We start from the raw sequence: 6,846 nt of genomic DNA, 5'->3' as shown, positions 1-6,846 counted from the left end.
GGAACTCAGTTCCCAACTAGGTGGTGGAAAGTGCCATCAAGTCATAGCTGACTCATAGCAATCCTGTAAGTTTTCAAAGCAAGAGACGGATAGAGGTGGTTTGACATTGCCTGCTTCTGTGGAGACAACAGAAAACAGGAGAAGAGGCTTCATCCCCCGCATGCTGTTTTTCCTGACCCCAAACTGCTCCAAACTGTGCTCTTTGCCCCATCGGAGGGCTCCATGTGAACTGATAGGCTACAAGTGCATCCCCCAGAAGGGTGTGTGCGTGGAGGGGGGAGTCTGAAATCCCTTCTTCCCATATGTTGTGGTTAATTCAGGCTACGGTGTAGTTGGGAAGTGAGTTCCCAGCTGAAAACTTGCAACTCAGTGTGACTGATGGATTGAAAGTCAGGTCAAGTAATCAGATACAACCTGTAACATGGTGCTTGTTCCTAAGACCCTGAAGAACTGTGCATAGATATTCTCTCAAGAAAAGTCCCATCTATGAAGGGGGGGGGGGAGAGAAAAGTCCCATCTATAGGCTATGATTTAGGAACAGACTGGAATGATTTCCATGGATAAGGCAGGAAGAGGAAGCTGATTACATTATGTTTTTAAGCTTGCCACCTTCCCTTCTTACCTTTACAGAGCCCCAAGGCACCTAACAATCTAAAAGCAAACATATATATTACACCCCCAAACCCCCTTCCCAGTTATCAATAACACTTTATAAAATAGTCATAAAACATATTTAGAGAAGAGTCAAAAAAGCAATAGCAGCATAAAGGTGTTGCCTAACCGGTCAACAAAAGCTGCCCCTTCAATAAAAGACTTGGTGAAATAGTTTTCTGTTTGCGCCACAGAACTGCAGGAACAGTGCTAGCTTTCTGAAAGAGGGAGGTCTAAAGTTTCAGAGCGATAGCTGAAAAAACCCTCCAACGGATAAAATTGGTTCCCATAGGAAGGCATTATCCATTTATCTCAGAGCCCAAGCAGGCCAATATGAATGAAGATGGTCTTTCAAGCAAAGTCTTTGTTGTCCTTCTTCCCAATGATCGTGAGAAATCACAAGCTGCCCAACTGCTAGGCTCATATACAGGAACCTGGAAGATAGTTTCAGAGGATAGCTGGGTTGGTTTGCAATAGAACAGTTAGATCCGAGGCCAGTAGTAACCTGGAGGCCAACAAGATTTTCAGGGGATGAGCTTTCGAGAGGCAAAGCTCCCTCCGTCAGACACATGGAACATGGAAGTTTACTTATTTTTAATTCAATTTTGTAAACAAAATCTCAAGATCTCCATAAAAAGATTATCTTCTGATCCTGAGAGTAAAATAAAAGAATGTGCTTATGTTACATTCTGTTCTTTGTGATTTTGAATTGGCTAAATTGTGCTACGGAATTGCATTAAAAACCCAGTCATGCTTTAAATAAGTGATCAAAATGTCTTGGTTTGCTGAACATCGAACTGAAGGGCTTCTTTTCACAATATTTGGTGCAGACATTTTTTGGTTACTCGAAATATTTTAGAGCTGTAGAGATATTTTGATTACCCACAAAGTCAAAGCGGTAGCCAAAAATGTTCTGATAACTGAATGACTGGATATAAAGCAGCTCATATTGTAAAAATGCAGCAGGGCTACGTGAGGGGTATGCACGCTGAACAGTGACATAACAGTCCATTTTGTTCAGAGTGGCACTTTCCTTACTCTATCCCAAAACTAGGGTTGCCAGCCCCCTTGTTGCTCCAGCGGGGGGATTTGGGGGTGCCCTTAAGCCCTGCCCCACAAGCACGACCACCCACCCTGCATGTACGGCCTGTGACCACCCCTCTCCCTCCCTCCTCCTAGATTCAAAGGGCCCTCCAGCTGGTCGGCAGGCCATGTGGACCCCACTGATCAGCTGAAGCCCTTTAAATCAGGCAGGAGGGGAGGGAGAGGGGTGGCTGGGCGGGTGGTTGCTCTTGGGGGTGGGGCTTTCCCCGGCGGCCAGCTGGCCGGGGGCAGATTAAAGCCCCCAGAAGTGGGGGAATCCCCGCTTGGATCTGGGGGTTGGCAAACCTACCCAAAACCAGGATGTAATCAAGCCAGGATAAGTCTGACTATGAGCTAGGGACTTTTCTTGTGGATCTGGAGCACTAACAACATCAACCAGAACTCCTTCTGGTCCCACTTCATTGAATACTGGCAGTCCTGAACCAGCAAGTGGTGCTGTACTGCACAGGGCTGTCGACTTCAGGTGGGGCCTGGGGTTCTCCCAAAAGTGTAATTGATCTCCAGACATAATTTTCCCTGGAGAAAATGGAAGTTTTGGAGGGTGGGCTCTTTAAGCCAGGGCTGGCAACCCAGTTTTTAAAGGCAGAGTTGCAATCAAAACTTATGAAGCCACAGTGGCTCTGTGTTGACATCCTAGTCCAAGCAAAGAAAGCAGAACAATTTCAGTCTTACTTTTGTGTAAGGGCAAAATATGGGTTAGATATAACTTTTCCACCAAAAAAGGGCCTGCCTGTAGAAAGGTCATGTGGGATGGGGGTTGGCGTAAGAAGGGGAATTTGATGACAGTGAAAATACTTGGCCAAACATTCTAAATATAAATGTATTGTATATAAATCTGCCATAATTGAGGGGCCCATAGCTTTTTGCTTCACTAGTGCTTTTTTTTTTTTTGGGAGGAATACGTAATCCTGTGCACTGATACCAGCACAGTGACACAAAAGCCGAGGCTGAAAACCATCTTAAAGCACTATGTTTAACTAGTTTCTTCACCACATTGTAAATTACATTTAGCCATAAAATATACAAGATCCCATTAAAAAATCCAGTAAAAGATATTGCTTGACCCTCCTTATCTTCCTCTAGTAAACTGGGGTCAACACAGATACAACTCAATGCCAGACAGTGTAGGAAAATAAAACCTTGTTTACAATGCACGAATTCACAGACAGAAGAAGAAAGGAAGAAAGGCTCTACAGCAACAAAACAGCCAATGAATGTGATGTTGATAAGAAACCTCCCATGGAAAAAAAGAACCTGTTTCCTATTGGGTTCTTAATGAGCTGTTTGCATGCAAGGAGGCTTTTGAAATGACTGTGGACAGCTCTATGAAAACATCTGTTCAGTGATCAATAGAGACGGTTAAGAAAGGAGAAGGAGGGAAAGAACAGGCTGGAGATAGCATAATGGTCCTAGTACATAATCATGGCAACACCCAAACCTTCACAGATCTGACACAGATGGAAATGTTTTTATACCCATCTTTTGAATTCTGGGTCACAAGAACCTACAGGGCAGAACAATGACTGTAGAGATTGCTCCATGTTTAGCTTCTAAAGCGAGAAAAAAACTTTTCTCTCTTCTAAATCCCAATTTTGAGATAGCAACCATAATTTAAATAGGCTGTTCAGAGGAGAAATTATTTTGATCTAGGATTATGTGGAACTTGTTTGCCATCAGTGCACTGTGTGCTCTTTCATCTATTCTTCCTCCAGGTGTATTGAATTCTAACAGTCATCATGGTACCAACACGTGCTTAACTTTCCTGTTGAGCCAGGGCTGGCAGCAGAAAGTGGCAATCATGACCATTTGCTGGGGCACCAGGACCAGCACAGGCTCATGGCCTCATTGTGCATGGAACATGCAAGACGTTCAGCACCATATGGGTGAATTCTTGGTTTGTATGCCACCCAGTTAGAAGTTCAGGGGGTCTATTGAGAGTACCTTTTCCAACCCTGGAGCTGGCATAGCTGAAATCAGTGGGACTTAAATGTACATAACACTGGCTGGCCTACGGCTATCAATTTTCTGGACATAAGAGGGAAAAGTCATTGACCTGGTATCCAGTTTGTACAAAAGGTCTACAGACTTCCTCTACCCTTCCCTGCCCAGATTAGTCCCCATGAATAAGGCATAGCTATTTTATTTGTGGCCCATTGAAAGCCATCTTGTAATGAAGCTCCTACAAACATATACATGATTAATTGGATTCATTAAACTTCAGAATGGAACAAATGAAACAAATGAGTCAGTCAGCTACATTCTTTGATGGGTCCATATGCATGTTTCATAATGTTTGTTGTGTGTGATATTGTGAACAGTCTGAAGGGCTAAGGCAATCCAACTAACAGGAATCAGAAAGGGCTACACTTTTCAGTTGTAGAATTGCCAAGATGCTGAAAGTCATTAAGGTGTTTGATTTGCCCATATATCAAGCAAAACAGTGCTGCTTTCAGTTTAGTCCAAGGGTGATGTAAGGGTGAGGAATGAGGTCATCTTCTATTCCAAAAAGTACAAGAAGAATCACTTTATCAAGATCATTGTTTTAATTAGTCAAGAAATTCTTAGAGGCATCTGTAGTACAGTCAGTTTCCAATGTTCTTTCCTGTTTGTCACATTCCAGATGTGTCATGCTAAATCAAATGGGATCATTCAGGGAAGGGGGCATGGCTCAGTGGTATAGCATCTCCTTGGGATGCAGCAATCCCTGCCATCTCCAGTTAAATGCATCAGGTAGCAGGTGATCTAAAAAGTCCTCTGCTTGAGACTCTGGAGTGCTGTTGCCAGTCTGAGTAAACCATATTGACCTTGATGGACCAATGGTTTGAGTCAGTGTAAGGCATTCAAGCTCTCAAAAATCAGTCCAATCTCGACATAAAACTCAGTGCCAGCCAAGTTGTGATGGGGAGAGAATTTCATAAGTGAGGCATCATAATAGAGAAGCTCCTGAAACTGAACTGGCAAACTCATATGAGAGAAGGTAGCCCTTTAAGTACTCTGGATCTTATATTTTGCTGTGAAACGCACATGTGGGGAAAGTTGTACCTAAGTGCCCTCAAGTCAGTGCCAAGGAGTTAGGCTGGACAGTTGAGAGGGAACAGCTGATGTAGCTGTGTACTTCACAATGTAAAACTTATGTAAGTCATAAAAAGAGCAGAGATAGAATTTGTTACAGGACAAATATCAATATCTCACTCACAATGCCTGGTTCAGAACTCACTGCATCAGTATAAAGTGGCAGTGAAAACATACACTTCGTCAACAACCTCTGTCTCTGTAGGATACAGCTCTCACCCAGAACAGTGCCTACAGCATGATAAGCAGCAGCCATGCAAAATAAGACTCTTCCCACCCACTCCAATTCACAAGCACTCTCCATGCTTCACAAAAGACACACAGATGCCTCTCTCTCTCTGCAGATGTCTGGAAAGATGGACTTTACATTTTCTTAATAAGCTATGCATTAAGTGAATACCATGCTACTGATTGCATATGTGAACTGAGGCCCAGGCAGGCAAAGAAAAGCAGAATTCAGGAAATAAGAACTGCAAAATATCTATGTATATAAACTGACAGTCCTTAGAAGTATCAGTCTTAGATATGGGCTGTTGTTGTCCATCCCAGAGGTAAACTCTCTTCCTCTGTGGTACCAGTGAGGGGTGTAAGCAATTTGCCCTCTCTTTGTCACAACAGAATCTGAAGTTTATTTTACGAGCTTCCCAGGTCTCACGATTTGGGGCTGGAAGCTGTGATGCATTTCTTCTCCTTGGTCTTGTACAGCATTGACCCTACCTGACAAAGAAGAGACATTAATCCATATGGGAAAAAAATGTTCCATATCACCTCCTGCAACTTAATTTACAAGTTAAAAACATTGTCCTTTTCTGCTCCATAGGCCAGTGGTTTGGATCCTCTGATGGAGGAAGGCTCTTGCTCAGTTGAAGAGAGTGTCTGGATCCAACCAAGTGTTCCTTAAATATTTTGAATTCAGCCATCTTCCCCTTCTAAACCCTTCCTTCCTGGATTCCCAACAGCCTAAACGGCAAAGACCAGTAGGCAACTATATGGATATATCTGAATCATGCATCAAGGTGTGATAATCAGGCTTGCCAAGAGCTCCCAAAGGCCCCTGGACAAAGATTCTATGTCCCTGATTCAAACCAAATGTCATAACAAAAGAAATCACTTGGCTTCCGGATATCATAAATAGAATAATAATTGTTCTGCAGTTAAAAAAAAGTAAAGAAAAAGGATTACTAAAGAATCAGTTTTACTTATGATTTACACTGTGTGGATAGCAATAGAATACAATCCCCCCCCAAAAAAAGACCTAGCAGAATCAGAAAGATTCCCCAGATAAGGAACCAAGCCAAAATACTGAAGTGTACTATTAATTAAATCAGACGAGACACAAATTGCTTGGAAACAAGCCCCATTTGGAACACCCCCCCCCCAACTTTAAAATATTTCTACTCACCCAAAACAAAAAAGCAAGCTCACAACAACATAAAAATGTTTAAAGGGGAAGGAAAATCAGGAGATGTGAAAACTTAGTTGTATCTTCCATGGAAAGGAGACATGTTAGCAGAATCTCCCAGATTTTCCCTGAGATTGTCCCCTCGGTGGCCATTTCTTCTTCCCACCACAGGAGGCTCTACATTTTTGTAACTGGCACTAGAATATCACTATATTGATAAAATGTTATAACAAATCTGTGTACCAGGTTATCTGAATTCTCAGCTTACTTTTTTTTTTTTAAAGTAAGTGTCTCATTCCTTCTGTTGTGAAGATAGAAGGGGAAAAGTGTTTCTTTGCAATGGAAAGGGATAGATGCTCACTTTTAAAAAATGAAAGCTGGGAATTCACAGAACCTGATACACATGAGCTTCTGTAATATTGTTGCCCATCTCCCCCCCTTGGCATCCTTGGTGATAACAGATATTTGAATTCCATTTTAGAATCCCATTTTTCCTCTGAAGATTGCAGCATGGTTGACAGGTGGCCCATCTGTGAGGATCACGGGGAGAGATAATGAGGAACCCCTCAATGTAATGCAGAAAGGGCCTGGAACCCAGATCTTCATCCTAACACTCC

General features: G+C 42.6%; 1 long non-coding RNA gene across 1 annotated transcript in view; it reads right to left on the bottom strand.

Moving 5' to 3' along the window:
* Positions 1-5,359: 5,359 nt before the first annotated feature.
* Positions 5,360-6,846, bottom strand: part of LOC107114028 — a 19,097-nt gene continuing 17,610 nt past the window's right edge. The window contains exon 4 of the long non-coding RNA XR_001482635.1: positions 5,360-5,544. This is a non-coding gene — a long non-coding RNA (uncharacterized LOC107114028). The remainder of the gene's footprint in view (positions 5,545-6,846) is intronic.

This window comes from Gekko japonicus, unplaced genomic scaffold, assembly GCF_001447785.1.
Source record: "Gekko japonicus isolate JY-2015 unplaced genomic scaffold, Gekko_japonicus_V1.1 scaffold1334, whole genome shotgun sequence".
NCBI classification, from domain to species: domain Eukaryota; kingdom Metazoa; phylum Chordata; class Lepidosauria; order Squamata; family Gekkonidae; genus Gekko; species Gekko japonicus.
The sequence above is the reverse complement of the archived record's forward strand: the minus strand, read 5'-3'. Positions and strand labels throughout refer to the sequence as shown.